The 10,291-nt window shown below is 37.9% G+C and overlaps 1 protein-coding gene across 1 annotated transcript in view; it reads left to right on the forward strand.

Moving 5' to 3' along the window:
- Positions 1-7,021: 7,021 nt before the first annotated feature.
- The window catches only part of LOC128643821 (neuroblast differentiation-associated protein AHNAK), a 121,891-nt gene continuing 118,621 nt past the window's right edge, over positions 7,022-10,291 (forward strand). The window contains exon 1 of the mRNA XM_053696640.1: positions 7,022-7,146. The gene's annotated coding sequence lies outside the window, so the exon portion shown is untranslated. The remainder of the gene's footprint in view (positions 7,147-10,291) is intronic.

The raw sequence follows: 10,291 nt of genomic DNA on the forward strand, positions 1-10,291 counted from the left end.
AATGACATGCTCTATCTAAATCATGAATGTTTAACTTTGACTTGTGTCCCTTTAATATTGAATATAATGTTCCTTTAAAAAAACATTTATGAGCACATACATAGATGCACTTAATGTAATTGTAAACTAAAGTCAATTAAAATAATCTGAGTGATGTCATGTTTGTAAGCACCAGTGTACGCCCACAGTCAGTTATACAAAACAGGATAATCTGCATTAGTTCATTGCCATTAGTAGGAGACAATTAATAGCGCTGTTTAGCTGATGCTCTTAAACTTTCTTGTAAAATAAAAAGCAAACAAACAGAAAGTATTGTTTAGTGGTCTAGCTAAAGAAATACATTCCTGGGCTGTTTATCGCTCTGCACTTCCATAAGATCTGGCTGCGCATTACCCAGGGGTCATTTACAAAAAACCTGTAATATTAGTAAAGACTTTCAGCAACACAATGACGCTTTGTGCACTCATTTAAAGGGACACTAAACTCACATTTTTCCTTTCATGATTCAGTTAAAGCAGGGACTTTAAGCAACTTTCTAATTTACTCCTATTCCAATGTTTCTTCATACTCTTTATTTAAAGAGCAGGAATGTAAAGCTGAGGAGCTGGTCCATTTTGGGTTCAGCACTTGCTTATTGGTGGCTGTATTTAGTCAACCAATAAGCAAGCGTAACCCAGGTTCTGAACAAAAATGGTCTGGCTCCTAAGCTTTACAGTCCTGCTTTTACAAAAAAAGATAGCAAGAGAACGAAGAAAAATTGACAATAGGAGTAAATTAGAAAGTTGCTTAAAGTCCCTGCTTTAACTGAATCATGAAAGGAAAAATGTGGGTTAGTGTCCCTTTAAGGCTCAGGGTAAAATGTAAAATGGTTGCACAACTTTAAAGTCACAAAGAGTTTACATTTTGGGCCATATTTAAGAAAGTAAAGCGGACAGGGGTATGCATCTTCGCCCCTGATCGTCCACTTCCACGTGTGCACTGCTGTCCCTTGCTCGTGCACAACCAATGGGCCGTCAATCTCCCCGGTGGGAAAAGTCTGGGGATTGACATACGCCACGTAACAGGTGGTTCAGGGAGCAGAAGTCTGATGACAACTGCTTCTTAAATCTCGGGTACAGGTTTGCTTATGCGAACCTGCAGCCGACGGGCGGCGCTCTGACCCCTTCATTAATGGGGCTGTTTGTATGAACTTTCCTATATATTTTGGTTATCAAACTGATCTTGTTCTTTTGGTCTCCTTTGTTAAATGCTAGAGCATACTGAGGTATGCTTGAGAGTGTGCATGTTTTGAGCTCTAATGAGCATGAATAAAGTACCCTATTATTACCCTAATGCTTGTATATAACTAATGCCTGCACAAAGGATTAAACACATAGCGCAAGCTGCACTGTCACAATGCACAACTGGGAGCTAGCTGATCAACTCTGGCGAGCCAATGAAAAAAAGGCATATGTACATAGTCACCAATAACCAGCTAGCTCCCCTTGCTGCTCCTCAGTCTACCTAGGTATGCTTTTCAACAAAAGATTCTAAGACAACAAAGTCAATTTGATAATAAATTGAAAAGACATAAAAGTCCACGTCCCTTTTGTTCTTCTTTTTCATGAACTTGATGTCAACATCAGAAAAAAGCATTGTAGTCTTGAAAAAGATCATTTGAACAGTTCTAGGATTCTGCAAATAGTAGTAGATTCATGAAATAGATTGGGTCACACGTGGTAAACTATGTCAATAACCGGATATATAAACTTTGTGAGCAAGTTGCCTCTTGACTGTATTTGGTGGCCAAAGTGATTACCTTGGATAAAAGTATTGTTTGCTAAATAACTGTGAGGTTACTGATTCACTCTATGGCTATGTTCTTAAACATATGATTTACAAGTCCAATTAAAAACACAGAAGCCCAGGCGTGCCCTGCTATGTGCCATACAAGCTCATGTAGATAGGTAGTGGGCAAAATCTCATGCACTTCAGAAATATTGTTTTTTGGAAAGAAAATGATCTCTTTCAATTTCAAATGATGCCTCTATTTTGGTAAAAATAAATCTATACCCCATGAGACCACTTCCTTAAAGAAGGGAGAAACTCCTTTTTTTCAATTAAGGGTGTTGCTTGATATAGTGCATGTTGTGGTCAAAGTAAAAAATGGCATATTAGTGACTCATTATAAGCTGATTTATAGTCATAAAATGGGAAGTGCAAATATTAAATTCATACACCAACATATATACAAATATGAAAATGAACAGACCCCTCTTTCAAATGAACAATATCATTGTCTCATGTCTTCCTAGATATCAAACAGTTGTCACATGACCCACTACATATATCATTGTCACATGTCTTCCTAGATATCATACAGTTGTCACATGACCCACTACATATATCATTGTCTCATGTCTTCCTAGATATCAAACAGTTGTCACATGACCCACTACATATATCATTGTCACATGACTTCCTAGATATCATACAGTTGTCACATGACCCACTACATATATCATTGTCACATGACTTCCTAGATATCATACAGTTGTCACATGACCCACTACATATATCATTGTCACATGACTTCCTAGATATCATACAGTTGTCACATGACCCACTACATATATCATTGTCACATGACTTCCTAGATATCATACAGTTGTCACATGACCCACTACATATATCATTGTCTCATGTTTTCCTAGATATCATACAGTTGTCACATGACCCACTACATATATCATTGTCACATGATTTCCTAGATATCATACAGTTGTCACATGACCCACTACATATATCATTGTCACATGACTTCCTAGATATCATACAGTTGTCACATGACCCACTACATATATCATTGTCTCAGATATATCATTGTCTCATGTTTTCCTAGATATCATACAGTTGTCACATGACCCACTACATATATCATTGTCTCATGTTTTCCTAGATATCATACAGTTGTCACATGACCCACTACATATATCATTGTCTCATGTTTTCCTAGATATCATACAGTTGTCACATGACCCACTACATATATCATTGTCTCATGTTTTCCTAGATATCATACAGTTGTCACATGACCCACTACATATATCATTGTCACATGACTTCCTAGATATCATACAGTTGTCACATGACCCATTACATATATCATTGTCACATGACTTCCTAGATATCATACAGTTGTCACATGACCCACTACATATATCATTGTCACATGACTTCCTAGATATCATACAGTTGTCACATGACCCACTACATATATCATTGTCTCATGTTTTCCTAGATATCATACAGTTGTAACATGACCCACTACATATATCATTGTCTCATGACTTCCTAGATATCATACAGTTGTCACATGACCCTCTACATATATCATTGTCACATGACTTCCTAGATATCATACAGTTGTCACATGACCCACTACATATATCATTGTCACATGACTTCCTAGATATCATACAGTTGTCACATGACCCACTACATATATCATTGTCACATGACTTCCTAGATATCATACAGTTGTCACATGACCCACTACATATATCATTGTCTCATGTTTTCCTAGATATCATACAGTTGTCACATGACCCACTACATATATCATTGTCACATGACTTCCTAGATATCATACAGTTGTCACATGACCCACTACATATATCATTGTCTCATGTTTTCCTAGATATCAAACAGTTGTCACATGACCCACTACATATATCATTGTCACATGACTTCCTAGATATCATACAGTTGTCACATGACCCACTACATACAGGGAGTGCAGAATTATTAGGCAAGTTGCATTTTTGAGGATTAATTTTATTATTGAACAACAACCATGTTCTCAATGAACCCAAAAAACTCATTAATATCAAAGCTGAATAGTTTTGGAAGTAGTTTTTAGTTTGCTTTTAGTTATAGCTATTTTAGGGGGATATCTGTGTGTGCAGGTGACTATTACTGTGCATAATTATTAGGCAACTTAACAAAAAACAAATATATACCCATTTCAATTATTTATTTTTACCAGTGAAACCAATATAACATCTCAACATTCACAAATATACATTTCTGACATTCAAAAACAAAACAAAAACAAATCAGTGACCAATATAGCCACCTTTCTTTGCAAGGACACTCAAAAGCCTGCCATCCATGGATTCTGTCAGTGTTTTGATCTGTTCACCATCAACATTGCGTGCAGCAGCAACCACAGCCTCCCACACACTGTTCAGAGAGGTGTACTGTTTTCCCTCCTTGTAAATCTCACATTTGATGATGGACCACAGGTTCTCAATGGGGTTCAGATCAGGTGAACAAGGAGGCCATGTCATTAGATTTTCTTCTTTTATACCCTTTCTTGCCAGCCACGCTGTGGAGTACTTGGACGCGTGTGATGGAGCATTGTCCTGCATGAAAATCATGTTTTTCTTGAAGGATGCAGACTTCTTCCTGTACCACTGCTTGAAGAAGGTGTCTTCCAGAAACTGGCAGTAGGACTGGGAGTTGAGCTTGACTCCATCCTCAACCCGAAAAGGCCCCACAAGCTCATCTTTGATGATACCAGCCCAAACCAGTACTCCACCTCCACCTTGCTGGCGTCTGAATCGGACTGGAGCTCTCTGCCCTTTACCAATCCAGCCATGGGCCCATCCATCTGGCCCATCAAGACTCACTCTCATTTCATCAGTCCATAAATCCTTAGAAAAATCAGTCTTGAGATATTTCTTGGCCCAGTCTTGACGTTTCAGCTTGTGTGTCTTGTTCAGTGGTGGTCGTCTTTCATCCTTTCTTACCTTGGCCATGTCTCTGAGTATTGCACACCTTGTGCTTTTGGGCACTCCAGTGATGTTGCAACTCTGAAATATGGCCAAACTGGTGGCAAGTGGCATCTTGGCAGCTGCACGCTTGACTTTGCTCAGTTCATGAGCAGTTATTTTGCCCCTTGGTTTTTCCACACGCTTCTTGCGACCCTGTTGACTATTTTGAATGAAATGCTTGATTGTTCGATGATCACGCTTCAGAAGCTTTGCAATTTTAAGAGTGCTGCATCCCTCTGCAAGATATCTCACTATTTTTTACTTTTCTGAGCCTGTCAAGTCCTTCTTTTGACCCATTTTGCCAAAGGAAAGGAAGTTGCCTAATAATTATGCACACCTGATATAGGGTGTTGATGTCATTAGACCACACCCCTTCTCATTACAGAGATGCACATCACCTAATATGCTTAATTGGTAGTAGGCTTTCGAGCCTATACAGCTTGGAGTAAGACAACATGCATAAAGAGGATGATGTGGTCAAAATACTCATTTGCCTAATAATTCTGCACTCCCTGTATATCATTGTCTCATGTCTTCCTAGATATCATACGGTTGTCACATGGCCCACTACATATATCATTGTCACATGTCTTCCTAGATATTATACAGTTGTCACATGACCCACTACATATATCATTGTCACATGTCTTCCTAGATATCATACAGTTGTCACATGACCCACTACATATATCATTGTCACATGTCTTCCTAGATATCATACAGTTGTCACATGACCCATTACATATCACATCATTGTCACATAACTTCCTAACTATCATATGTTGTCACATGACGCTGTAGATAATGATATGTATGTCACAGGATACTCTAGTGTTACATAACCCCCTACATAGCATACTGTCACAAGACTTTGTAGATATTATACGGTTGTCATATGACCCTCTAGCTATCGTACAATTTTCATATGACCCTCTATATATCATACAGTTGTCACATGACCCTCTGGATATCATACAGGTGTCCCATGATCCTCTGGATATCATACAGATGCCACATGACCCTCTGGATATCATAGGGTTATCAGATGACCCTCTACATATCATATGGTTGTCACATAACCCTCTAGATATCATACAGGTGTCCCATGATCCTCTGGATATCATACAGATGTCACATGACCCTCTGGATATCATAGGGTTATCACATGACCCTCTAGATATCATACAGTTATCACATGGTCCTCTAGATATCATACAGTTATCACATGTCCCTCTAGATATCATACAGTTATCACATGTCCCTCTAGATATCATATGGTTATCACATGACCCTCTAGATATCATATGGTTATCACATGACCCTCTAGATATCATATGGTTATCACATGACCCTCTAGATTTCATACAGTTATCACATGGTCCTCTAGATATCATACAGTTATCACATGTCCCTCTAGATATCATACAGTTATCACATGTCCCTCTAGATATCATATGGTTATCACATGACCCTCTAGATATCATACAGTTATCACATGACCCTCTAGATATCATATGGTTGTCACATGGTCCTCTAGATATCATATGGTAATCAGAAGACCCTCTAGATATCATATGAGTTGTTAGTTACATGACACTCTGGATATCATATGGTTGTCACATGGCCTTCCAGATATCATACAGTTATCACATGACCCTCTAGATATCATATGGTTATCACATGACCCTCTAGATATCATATGAGTTGTTAGTTACATGACACTCTGGCTATCATATGGTTGTCACATGGCCTTCCAGATATCATACAGTTATCACATGACCTTCCAGATGGCATACAGTTGTCACATGACCCTCTAGAGATCATACTTGTCTCATTACCCTCTATATATCATACAGTTGTCACATGACCCTCCAGATATCATGTGGTTTATGTAAAAAATAAAATTACTTAAACTTGATAGAGTTTGAAAATCAACTATTGTTATATATATTTATTTATATATTAATATTATTATGTTTAAGACATTTTATTTTTTTTCCCTTTGGAATCATTTTATCTAAATTGATTTGTGAGCTGAATATAATGACCCCCTGCTAGTGATACATTGCACCCCAGCAACATTGCCACAGGTCATGTAATTGCTGCAGTATGTGTGCACATAATCACATAGATAGCTGTGTGTATCACTCATAGCCTTGGGTAGGGTAGGCTCTGCCCCTCTACAGGACTGGGAGACAGACACACCCAGCAGTACACTCTGTATAGAGCCTTACCCTTCCTCTGCTAATCACACAGCTCTGTTTCTCTTAGGCTGCTCAGAGCCTGCTGGCTCCCTGCACACACACTGTGCCAATTAAGGACCACACAGGTAAGTCTCCCTCCATACATACATATAGCTACCTACCTACTGAACTTTTACATTAGTTTTCTAGCTTATTCTCTCTCTCTCTTGTAGAACTTGTATATATTCTGCCAGCTATAGCTACATGTGTGTTGTTAGACTTTATAAACTATATAATCATGTAGTGATCTAGATCTGTGCCTGTATATATTCTGCCAGCTATAGCTATATGTGTGTTGTTAGACTTTATAAACTATATAATCATGTAGTGATCTAGATCTGTGCCTGTATATCAGGTTTTCTCACCTCTTGGCTATAAAGATTACAAAAGTTATATCTGAATATAATCCATGTGTATGACCTGAATGTGTGATGTCCTTATGCTGTTGTGTGTACAAAACTTTTTATGTGTTTTTTTATATACAGACAATCTGTTTTGTATTAAATGTATGCACTTATCTCATTCTCTCTATTATATATATATATAAATATATATAAGTATAAAGTGTGCATGTATATATGTGATATATAATCTCATTGTGCACTTACGCACACACTGCATCGCCCACGCTCTGCATACATTATACATATGCCCCAGGCACAATTTGTGTTTGTGTAACTCTCTTCTGCACATAGCATGTATATAACTTTCTTATACTCCAAATTTTCTGTCCAACTTCAACATATACAGTCTGATTTTTGCAGTACATAAATGCAACCCTCTCTCCCAATACACAAACACCTCACCCCATGCATTGTATGTATATATTCTCTCTCCACTGCCAGAAAATGTATTTATTCATCCTCTCCTATAGCATTGTTTGTTTTGGAAGGAATTCCCTGCAGCACAAAAGTCTGAGATAAAACTACCACACCCTGCCCTACTGGAGTTTTGTGGAGTGAAGGGGTATTTATCTAAACTTTAGAGTAAGTTTTGTATGTTTGGAGACCCTGTTTGCAAACAAATAGTTTTTAAAAGTTGTATTATCAGTACTGAGATGTTTAAATTTATTGGAAATTTTGGTTTTCTTGAAAGTGGTGAATATTATTTTAGGGAGGGGCAGATGCACAATATGATATTCTGATAGTGTTAATTTGGCAAATATGAGTACCCAGTCATGGGGATTTTATAAACTGCAGCGCTGGTATAAATAGTACAACATGTCACTTTTTATGTGGGTATTTCTGGTGAATTGTGTTTCATCAAGGGTATTTTTTTTTTTTGGGATTAGTGCGTCATTTTGTAACTAAGATGTGTCATCATGTTTTTTTATGTTTGACTGGATGCTATGTATCATTTAGTGATATAATTCTGAGACCAATTTGTTTGAGTAAAGCTTTAGTGAGTTTGCTAATTTGTAAAACTTCTAATAAGATGATTATTGAGTACTGCGTCACTTGAGAGATTTATAGAAACACTATTGGTATATAAAGAAAACTGATTCATTTTTCCAGTGTTGAATAGATAAACATTATTCTCTAGTTTGTTAATAGCAAATATCCATGCAGATTTACAATGTGGTATCATGATTGTGCTGTAATATTTATGTGATATACTATTTGTATATATAACTACAAGTACATATAGACACACATAAACACAAGTCTTGTGCTTCTGAGAGCTTGGAATGTCTCCTTGGAAGGGAGGGTCCCAGGACTCAAGTTTCTGATTGGCCGAAATGTTCTCTCAAAATTCTGTGAGTGAATGAGATGAGAGTTCTGTAATCAGAGAAAAGGGTGTGGTACCTAAATTCTAAGTGATATAGGATTAGATACTGGAGGGGGTTAGATTCCTTCTGGGTTATGAAGAAGTCCTGATTTTACATAAAAAACGTAAATCATTCTGCTATATGGTAACTCTGATAAACATACATGTAGAAATGGATTTGATTGGATCTGTTAATGTTCTGATTAAGTTCTCACGCTATCATTTTATATTTGCATACACTTCTTTAATTGGATCAGAACCCATGATCTCTCGTGCATGTTGAGTTTTATTAAACCAGAAGTTGTAAATACCTTAACCTTATACTTAAAAAAAAGTTTGTAATTGAATTATATTCTGTTGAAAAGTCCATCTAAGGTATAAAAAAAGTTCTGACTAGACCAGACTCTGTTGAAACACTGTTCTTGGGTGACTGGATCAGAACCTGTGAATACTATATTCTTACATATAAACATGGGTTCAAACTGCTGTAGTTTTCATCTTACATACGCAAGAAGCTTTCATTGGATCAGAACCTTATGTATATGAAAAGTCCTGATTGATGACATCATATTACAAACATAGCCTAGTTATGATTGGGCCAGAACCTGTAGAAGTTCCATTTTACATAAACAACCAGCTCTAGCCAATTTAACTGCTGCTAATTCTACTTCTGAAACTAGTTTTCTCATGGGCAGAACCTGAGGAAGCTCTGTCCTTCCATACTTAACCAATACTTTTAGAGTCTGCTAAACTCCCAGAGAAATATATGGATTACTCTCTTGGATCACGGCCTGGGAGGGACAGATTCTCACATAAATTCCTTTTGCCTCATAAAAACTTGGCTGCTTGAGTTTTAAGGAACTGAGGGGCAAATGAAGGGGGTCCATGAAGTTCTGCACCTTTGTGCAGCTTGTGTGTAAGTTCTGGTGCAATAGTGCAAGGTTCTGTGCACTGCTCTGCACTGGGGCTACCTGGATAGCTATTCCCCTGTGTAATGCTCTTGTATTATTGCTCTGCATATTGCTGTGCTCTGGGTGTGTCTGGAAGCTTTGGCCTCTGTCCACAATCTTTCAGGAATGTTGGTTTGGGAGCAGAATGACTCACAGAGCAGTTAGTGCCCAGAGAGGGGGGTGTGGGGGGAGGGAGGAAAAAGGGGACATCTAGCAGGAATTCACTAAAGGAAAGCAGCACTCTCCACCAAACACACGTGTGTCATTATAGCTGGCTGTGTCTGGCTTATCACACTACGTAAACACAATGTATGTGCTCGAGTGGCCACTATAGAGGAGTCTGGCAGTGCGCCTGTCTGCAAATTCTCACCTCTTATCTCGCTCTTTTATGTTCAGGAATTTAAGTTATCCCTGAATGATAGGGGAGAGGGTGACAAGAGCATTGCAGAGTACTTTCGTATATGTGTGTGTATGTGTGTGTGTATGTGTATGTGTGTATGTGTATGTGTGTGTG

The sequence above is a fragment of the Bombina bombina genome, unplaced genomic scaffold (genome assembly GCF_027579735.1).
Source record: "Bombina bombina isolate aBomBom1 unplaced genomic scaffold, aBomBom1.pri scaffold_517, whole genome shotgun sequence".
NCBI classification, from domain to species: Eukaryota; Metazoa; Chordata; class Amphibia; order Anura; family Bombinatoridae; genus Bombina; species Bombina bombina.